Source organism: Grammomys surdaster, unplaced genomic scaffold, assembly GCF_004785775.1.
Source record: "Grammomys surdaster isolate TR1022 unplaced genomic scaffold, NIH_TR_1.0 422, whole genome shotgun sequence".
NCBI lineage: Eukaryota > Metazoa > Chordata > Mammalia > Rodentia > Muridae > Grammomys > Grammomys surdaster.
In genome coordinates, this window is record NW_021604841.1 from 1,637,555 (window position 1) to 1,647,571 (window position 10,017).

General features: G+C 35.9%; 1 pseudogene; it reads left to right on the forward strand.

The window, feature by feature from the left end:
- Positions 1 to 6,986: 6,986 nt before the first annotated feature.
- Positions 6,987 to 8,758, forward strand: LOC114632762 (annotated as a pseudogene).
- The last annotated feature ends 1,259 nt before the right edge of the window (positions 8,759 to 10,017 follow it).

The following is a 10,017-nucleotide window of genomic DNA, read 5'->3' on the forward strand; positions in this document are numbered from 1 at the left end:
ATATAGTTTCAAAGGTGTGTATAAACATCTACATATATATGAATGCATGTACAAAAACATAATAAATGTCACCTTTTTCATCTGTGATATAAATAAAAATGCTGTCAATATAACTTATTAATATGATTGTATTCTCAGTTCTATAGAAGGAATATAAAATATTATAATGACAAAAATAAATAAGGAATTCTTAAACCCATACAACATAAGTGACTTAGAACATGAATTAATAATGTATACGAATTCTATGACAAAGTAAGTCTATATACCTTATTACTTAGCATTCACTACAACAAAATGTATACTGTTTAATAAACCATGAAAGTATCACACACTGGATTATATAGCCATGAAAACTGATTATAATGCTTTATCTGTTGTTCCGAAGTAATAAATGAACTCTAGGACATAATATTTTGCACGTTAACACTGCTCCATAAAAGTCATAGAAATTTAAAGGAAATATATACTTAAAAAGAAAATAGTTACAATTACCTTATGAAGTTAAACTTTTCAGCATCTTTCATGATCATCATACCTTTTCATTGTGTGTATCTGTCACAAAGAAAGAATGTGTCAGAAGTGTAACAGAGAAAGCATTTGGTGTTTGTGTGTGTGTGTGTGTGTGTGTGTGTGTGTGTGTGTGTGTGAAAAGAAAAGACAAAGAAAACCTGAGAAGTTTAGCAGTTATTTCTTACCATCTGGTAAACTTGATATGAAATTTTCGACGTAAATCAGTAGTTTTTATCTCAATCCATGTGAGCTACTAAAAGAGTACATTTATTTGCATGGCTTACAAATGTCTAAATTTCTTAGAGTGAGTTAGGAAGCCTTAAATCAAAATCCCAGCAGATTCCCTGTCCCTGTCTGGTGATGCTTTTAGAGTTATAGATGCTGATTTCTCGTTATTTCATTATAAGGACATTAATCTACACCACAAAAGAAGAGTCCTTATGACCTGATGACTTTGCTGAGGCATTACTTCCTCATGCCACCATCTTGAAATTTATGACATTCAGTCCACAACACAGTTCTAAATACATAATTAGAGTGGATGGGGCAAATTATTCTTGTTTCAGTAAACTTCTGAAATCTTGAGTCCTGAGTGTTTTCTTGACTTAGGTTTTTCTTTTGTTGTTATTGTTTGCTTATTTATTTCTTTGTTCATTTTAAATAGCATTTTCTAGCATACAGAAGCCTATACCATACTAGAACAATAAACTCTAGCTCAGAGTTTCCTTAATTAAAAGCACCAAGGAGAAAATGCTCCCAGCTCTATAGGAATTAATTATTAAAGTGTATGGAAACAAATCACATCCATTCCCTCGCCATTGTTCAGCTTTGTGCCAGGAATGCAGGCCTGCCCTCACTAAGGCCTGATGTGTAAAGAATTCTATGGACAATGTGAACTAAATGTGGATGTTAGTGGTCTCAAAAAGACCACAAATACAAAATCCATCAGCGTTGACTGTCATTTTGTGGGAAATAAGGGTATTTGTGATGATTGGAACAAGGAACTCATTATCCAACCCCTAATACCTCACCTCCTCTAAAACAAAAATCCAAAACAAACAAGTAAGCAACACAAATACATGAACACAAACAAAACCCAAAGTGAATAGACTAAAGAGCAGCAGATAACCCAAAATGTGAATGAACTGAAACAAACAAGTCCAGCCTACTTTCCTTGTATCTAAAGAATCAATGATCCAGAGAGAAAGGAAAAACACATTGCCCAGAAATACCAATTGGTTTCTGTGGTTCAGAGTAGATGTAAAGTCAACAGCCACAGGAAAGCTTGTTTAGAGATGAGGATGCCAGGAATTACGGAGATGATGATTGAAACATTTCAGTGCTGATGGGGCCACTGGAGTGTTTGTAAGTGAGGTTATGTGGAAAAAACATCAGAATGTTTATTGTTGTTGCTGCTGGTTTTGTTTGCTTGTTTTATTTTGCTTCGCTTTACTTTGTTTTATCTACTATTGTCACCTCACCTCTTCCTATCTTCATACTCTTATGAGGTACCTCTTTAATGCCCGCCATCCACTACAGATCCAGTAGCTCTCTGGCCTGTCAACGCTATGCAGATGGTCATTGACAGCTACAGGACAGCTAGAATGATCCTGTAGTGGGTGAGGTGGATTTATGCTATCCCTTAGGATGGTCTGAAGGTTGCTGTAACAGCCAGGCTTCACCTTCACTGACATCTTTCCATAGCCCTATATCTCCAAATCACAGGCAGAGTCAGCAAGTCCAAAGCAAGTTACTGCAGAAACTCAGGCACAGGGCTCAGCAGTCCTCGGGACGGACTTCCACTGCTGACATCTGACTGCTCCCTCCTGACACCAGCACCCAACCACAGGCTTTTCGTATTTTATTTTTCTATCAAACTGAACATTAAAAACTATCCACCACTGCATTATATTTTCATAGTTTGATGTTTCCTAATGCTTCAGATACTCTCAAATGCATGAGAAACTAAAAGTTCTATTATCCTGAGATAGCCAAAGGTGATATCGGAGATGCACAAAAGAGCTGAAAAATGTTTTTAAAAGCATGTGCTTTCTAAGATAATTTTGGTTCCTAAGGTTGACCTGGAACTCTGGGCTCTATAATCTGGCTAATGTTTAAGTGCATTAATGCTAAGCCATTAAACTGAGAGAAAAATCATTAAGAATGATAACTCCCAAATCAGACTGTGACCTATTGCACCTCAGTGGATTAGGGAACCTGTTCTTCTCACACTCTGGTAAAACCTCACAATCTTTTTCTCATTTAATTCTTTAAAGCTTAATTAAAAGCAGTAGGAAAAGTGAAAAATAATGATGATTAAAATTCCTTTTATATTCTATAATGTAGTGAATACCTGTTTGAGAAAATCTAGAGAATGTTGTCTTAGACGTGAATATGACACAAGATTTACTTACTCTAAGCTACTATTTTTATAGAAGGAAGCTATGCTAATCTGTTGTTTGCTGTTCTAGATATATCAGGATCAAGCAGCAGAAAAATTATATATCAGATCTACAATGGTATTTTATCTGCCTCTCTCCCAGTACTTGAATGTGATTAACTTGATAAATTGAATCTATTGTGCTGTCAGATAAATAATTGTGCAGTGTGATTTTTCACGGGATGATGCAGGCATTTCAATAATGTAGCCAAGATGAGAGAACTCGACTGTCACTATGTTGAAGGGCAGATTAACCTTGAAAAAAATCTATATGATAGAGATATAGTGTGACAAATTCATAGATCAGTGGTAGAAATCTTACTCAGCATGCATTAGGTCTTTGGTTCCACCTCTGGTACTGCTAAAACCAAACAAAAACACAGAATGTTTTATTTGTAAAGTAACTGTAACTTGACTTGAAAGCCAGTGATTTATAAAAATTGATGCATAAGAGATACTCTAGTACCCTATGTATAGCATGCACGCAATAAATATTTTTCTTCAGTCACTAGAAGAATGTATGAGTTAATGCATGGGAAAAGTATTGTGGAGGTAGAAAAATAAATTGAAATAATATATTTATTGAAAATTATTCCAGAAAACAATCTAAATAAAAACGTATTATTTCCATCATCTACACTGATATAGTATGGTTTAAGTACTTCTTTATTTGTGATAGACATATAAATATGTAATCATACATATTTGATTAAGTTAACTTATTTTTGAAACCAAATACAGTTGTAAACTATCACATAAAAGCTGTTTACTCATAAGACTAATTTGAAAATATGGTTTGGTTTTGAGACAGACTCTCACTAAGTACCTTTGGCTACTTATACCAGGCAAGCTTAGAACTCAGAAATCTACCTGCACTTGTGTGTTGGGATTAAATGGACCATCACCTATGTAGCCACCTGGCCTACATAGGGAGAATATTTTTAAGAATCAAATGTTTCCAGCAAGCTTGTAAACTAAAGAGAGGAGGAAAGAGAGACACAACTATATAGCATAGGGTTAAATGTATGCAACCAGGGCACACATGCCTTGTACTTTCCTCACAAGTCAATAAAGTACCCCCCTACTGTTCTATTTCCCTAAAGTTTGCATCATTTGTGTGGTCTCAACCAACCCACCCAGCTCAGAAGTTGGGGTTCATTTTGCTTACATATTATATTTACTGCCTTAGTGTATCTTCAAACACAAATGCTGGTTTAATTTTTATATGCAATAAATATAGTTTGTTAGGTTTAGAATATCAATATTTCTTATCATACTACTCCCCGTTCTGAAAGTCACATTAATCCAGGTAGCCTTGTCAGACTGAAGTCCAAGTAGTTCTGTCTTTCCCACAGGTCACCTTTTCTGACCTTGAAGCGCAGGGCTTTCTATATCCTATTTATTCTCCTGTGGTGATCCCAACTCTCTTCCCTCTCCATTTCTTCATGTCATGTATCATTTTTCCCTCCCTCTGAATTTCATGACAAGTCTTCACTGTCCTTGTCTTTCAAGACGAGTATTTCCTGTCTTGCTCTGGATTTTCCTAAAACACAGTTCCTGGGGTAAACTTTAATTAAATAGTGAATAAATATGAGAAGTGTTTCTCAAAAACCACAATGTTAGAATTAATAAAATAAATATGTTTATATTTTGAAAAAGTAAATTCTAGCATGATTTACTTCCTCTACTAATGTATAGTAATAGCATCATCACCATTATTAGATGAAGTAGTACTGCTCAGAATTTTGTGTGCATTTTTTTTCTCTTTATATCCTACTATTCCAATTCTTCTTTCTCTCTTTGGGTATGCTTTCTACTTTAATGTCCTAAACATACATGCACACACACTCACACTCACACACACACACACACACACATACACACCATTACACATTCATACATGCGACCATTAAAATAAGATTATTATGAATATGAGAGTAAACAATGTCTCTTCATAAATGGACTCTACAACAAGACTTATCAAGACTCATTTGGGAAATAAAGAGTGAGGCCCAGATGTTAGAACTCTTGTAGAGTCACACTGTATGTGATTGGTATGATTATGAAACTAAGCAGCTAGTTAAGTTAAGATGATCTTGAATAACTTATCTGTTACTGTCCTGGTTTTATTTATACCAGGCATGTTATGCTTCTCCAGGGACCCATAGTGATTTCTGTATAATTGGCTATTAACAAATATTTTCTTACATTAATGATAAGATACGAAAATATTCCATAAAGAGTTGTGGCTGCAAAAGGAAAATAAATAAATAAATAAATAAATAAATAAATAAATAAATTCTGTGAAAGTCAATCCCTTTTGTTAAATATCTGATAAATGTTAGCATAGTATTTATTGGCAACAAAATATGGTTTTTACCCTGAAATAGTAGCCACCCATGTTGGTAAAATACCTAAAAGGAATTTGACACAGGCCCACTGGTCATTAGGAAACCATAAGGCAACTTTATAATATATGACACAATCTGGGATACCCTATTTTTTAAGGACTGAGTAGTTAGGCTTTGTCAAGAGAAACATCAAGCTTCCACTTTGAAGTGGATTAATGCAGAGTGACCTTGCCAGGCAGAAAGAAATAAAAGATCATATTATCAATCTGGGAACCCAGCAGTTGTGCAAGACTGTTTCTGTACAAAGTACGAAGTGGCAAGGGATCAAAACTGCTTAATAGTTCCAGAAATCTTTAAAATTATAATAATTCCTCATTAACCCTAATTTAGAATTCTATTCTTCTCACTTGAACTACAAAATTCATTCAAAAATGTTCATCCAATGGATGTTGTGTGTGAGAAATGTCTTAGACTGAGTTTTACCAATATCCAGAGTTGACAATGTGAAAGCTTGTCTTCTGCTTTGTTAAAGAGTATCATGAGCACAGGGAGGAATTATTAAGATTCAGAACCAGACATCTAGACAGAAGGAGATCTCATGAGGGCACAACTCAAAGATGTTGCAAAATTTGCTCAATTGTCAGAAAGTTTTGGTAGGAAAAGAAAAACTCATAACATTTGTTGGCATTGTAATCTATAAATCAGGAGGTATATGTTAGTCTTCTATGACTGATGTCAGTATACAGATTTCCTACATGATTCCCTACTCTTTCACATCCATATCTTTCCCATTAAAAGTGTCCCTGTCCATGGAACATTGTTTATTACTGATGAACCTAAACCAGCACATAATTTTTCCTACATTTCACTCCCATTAGAATTCTATCTTAGTATTATACATGGTATGGATTTTGAGAAATGTCCAGTGATATGCATTCACTGTTATATCAAATAGAATATATTTTCTATCCTCCAGCACATTTCTATTCTTTTTCTTCTTGTGCTTTTCCACTACAAATATCAGACACTAACTTATTTACTGTCATGATAATTCTACTGCTTCATGAGTCCAATCACATAGTATGTGGCACTTTTCAGGCTGATGTCTTACATTTAATAGTATGCACTTTAATTGCCACTGTATATTTTTCTTTATTGTCACTTTAAATAATAGTCCATGTCTAGACAGACCTCAGAATAGTTAACTCCTCATATGCTGAGTGTTTCTCTATTTGCTTAAATGTTCTGACAACGGAGAACAAATCACTATAAACATCTCCACGTTAATGTGTAATCACATGTTCTAAAGTCCTTTGTGTTAATTTCAGGTTGTATGATTGAAATCTAGTACTTTAAGGATGTGTCAAACTATTTTCTAAAGCATCAGTTTGTTGGCACTGTTAACAAACTGAGTTCTTATTTCCATGCATTCTCATATGATTTGTTCTTCAGAACATTCTGGATTATGTTCTGCAAATGGGTGTGTAGTAGTATCTCATTGTTGTTTTAATGCACCTTTCCTGATTGCATATTAGAAGAATCAGCTTTCCACATTTTCATTTATTTACAAAATAAAGTGGCCTAAAATAAACAATCACACACACATACACATACATACACACACATACACACACATACACACACACACACACACACACACACACACACACACACACGCCAACATGATTTTCATTGACCTAAGTTGTCTATGTGGGAAGTTTGTCCTCTATCCATTGTGGCCATGCAATAGATACTCTACTTCAAGCAGTTCTGATTGACTGCTGGCAAAAGTGATGAAACTGGCCTTTTGGTCCTTGCTGGAAGAGTTGGTGTCATTATCATGTATACCAAATGGAATTTCCATTTGGGAAACTGTAGAAAAAACTACATCTTACTCAGACAAGATCTTTGATATGGCTCTTGGTTCTGAACCTTATACTGTTCCATCACCAAAGAAACTGATTCAGCTTGGTCCACTAAAAATTTTAGCTAGACTGCATCCATCACTCTCCTAGCTATTGCAGCCCAGAATTCTGTAGTTCAGGCTCTCAATGAACACTCCAACATACTCAAAAAAAAAGCCATGGACAATCCTCAAATTGAAGGTGAAAAGTCAGCCCAGTGGCACACAGTAAAGGAACATAGAAGAAAGATAGAAGAAAGGCAGTGGAAACATAGAAGAAAGAGCTTAAGAATGTAAAATGTATAAACCTCACATAATTGCCACAGAGAGGAAACTTCATAACAGAATAGTTGCTCTGAGTAATTTGGTCAAAGGTCCAGAGTGCTCAATTGGACACTAAGGTGATGTCTCAGGATCATGAGTTTATTGTCCAAGCAAGGGATGAATTTAAATGAGAGTTGGGAATTTCACTTCAGATGTCACTCCTAAAAGGAAATAGATGAGTATGTATGACCTGGCCAACAAACTTTCCACCAATGATCTGATTGTTCATGCCTATATTAGCAACAATCACTTCTACCGGAAACTAGTACAACAGACAGCCACAGAGAAACAGCACTTGAAGCTAGCCTTCGCAAGGCAAAAGCTAGAAAAAAGAGGACCTTTGATTCTGCAGTGGCAAAGGCAATAGCGCACAACAGAGGTGAATCAGGCTGAGCAGAACAGAAAGTAGATGAAATGAGAGATGCCACGGAGAATGACATGTGGTCCCAGCTTCTCTGAGGGGCAGATAGCCACACTGATAATTTGCAAAATGCCCTCAAGGTGTAAGAATGAGAACTGAAGTAATTCATTTGAGTAGGGCCTGTCTGAAAAACTCTCTGAGTAAGAATCAGCATTTCATCATCACAGACAAGAATAAATGGACAACTTAAATGTGGACATAAACACTGCCTACACTAGGTTGAGTGAAGCTGCTCAATTAATGCTGTTGCTTATGAAGTAGCCCAAAAAGCCTACCAGCTCTGGCTTTCAGTGGAACATTCAAGCACAGCATGGAAACCCCATCTGTAACAACTTCTGACTCAACTGTTCTGATAATGAATTTGCCCAGGATTTAACTGTACCCATTGCCCTGAAGTTCTTGACAATGTGGATAGACAATGAAGAGTCCTTCAGAGCCTTTCTCTATGCTGCTAGCCTCAAGGACACCAATGATTCATGAAACCAGAAATAGCATGTATCAAGGCCTCCTATCCTATGCAGTCTCTACTTCAGTTCCTGCTTAAGTAGCTGAAACCACTAGAAGAGCTCTACCCTGAGTAATAAATCATATTTAAATCACTCCCACATTGCTCTTACTGCATTGAGCATGGTGACTTAGAGCTGGCAACAAAGTTTGTCAATCAGCTAAATACACTGGCCAGAAGAGTGATACAGGACTGGCTGAAAAAGGCCCAAAGAACCCTTGAAACTAAACAGCTAGTGGAGGTTCTAACTCCATGTGCCAGCACCATAGGAATAGTAACTATTCAAATGCAGGAAGTATAAGGCTTAGGAAGAGTTGTTTAATGTTACCTCATATGCAAGGAAGTTAGCTTTAGTATTGGCAGGGTTTACAACAAGGGTCCCCAAATCATCTAAACGGGAGAAGTTTCAATTCCTCTTTTCAGTTACTCGAACGTGTTGCAAGGCTATCATGGCAGTGAACTTCAGTAGTCTTAATTTGCAACTTGTGTAACATTTCCTGCTTTTCAGGTTTTATTGATCAAGCTTGTGAGCCACACTCACAGTAATGCTTGTGATAGCTACTATAGTTTCTGCCTTTGGAGCACACTTTATAAAAAACACAATGAAAATAAATGTTAACATTTGTACACACTTATATAATAGTTTGAGCATATACCACTACCTCACCCCTGTATTCTGCCATTCTTAGTGCTCCCCTCTTTTGTATTCTGTGCTACATAGATAGGTTCACTTCTATTTTCAGGTCATATGTCATTTTATGAATCTATAAGTCACTGAATCACCAAGGAGCGAAAACACTATGTTTGTCCTTATAAGACTGGACTGATACATTAATGTAATGCAAACATACTGTTTTTAATGCCTTTTGCAAGGCACAACAGATGTAGCTTGACATGGACTCAGAGAAGGTAATTTGAAAGTGAACTACAAAGAAGTTAAAAGATTCTGGAATAAAAGAGCAGACTACTATAGCCACAAGTAAGAATGTTTGAGAGAACAGGATAGATTCTCTCAGAGACCTTCCATAGGAGTCCTAGGGAATCTTATAGGAATACTATCCTTCACACTTCAGTTTTGGACTTTCATATGTGTGTTTATACAATATCACTTTTAAAATGTGTTTATGTATACATATATTTATTCCTGTGAGGGGGGCTTGCATGTGTGCTATAGCAAGCATGTGAATATCAGAAGATAAATTCCATACCTTGGTAGTCTCTCCCTTGTTTTGAAGCAGAGTTTCTTTTTAGTATATGTGTTGCTGAAGGGAGCACTCAGAATCTTTTCTTAAAAATCGTTTTGTTTATGAAGATTTTATGTATACAAACAAAATATTTTGATCATATCTATCCCACACTGATCCCATCTTCAATTTTTCCCAGACACAGCCAATCATGTTTTTCTCCCAGCCTGATCACCCATCTTTTTAATCCTCATTGTCTAGTCAGTGTTTCCATACGTACATGGGTGTAGGTACCATATCCTAGATCATAGACAACCCAGCAGAGGCCATATACCTGAAAAAAATTGATACTTTCTCTTCCAGAAGTTATCACCTA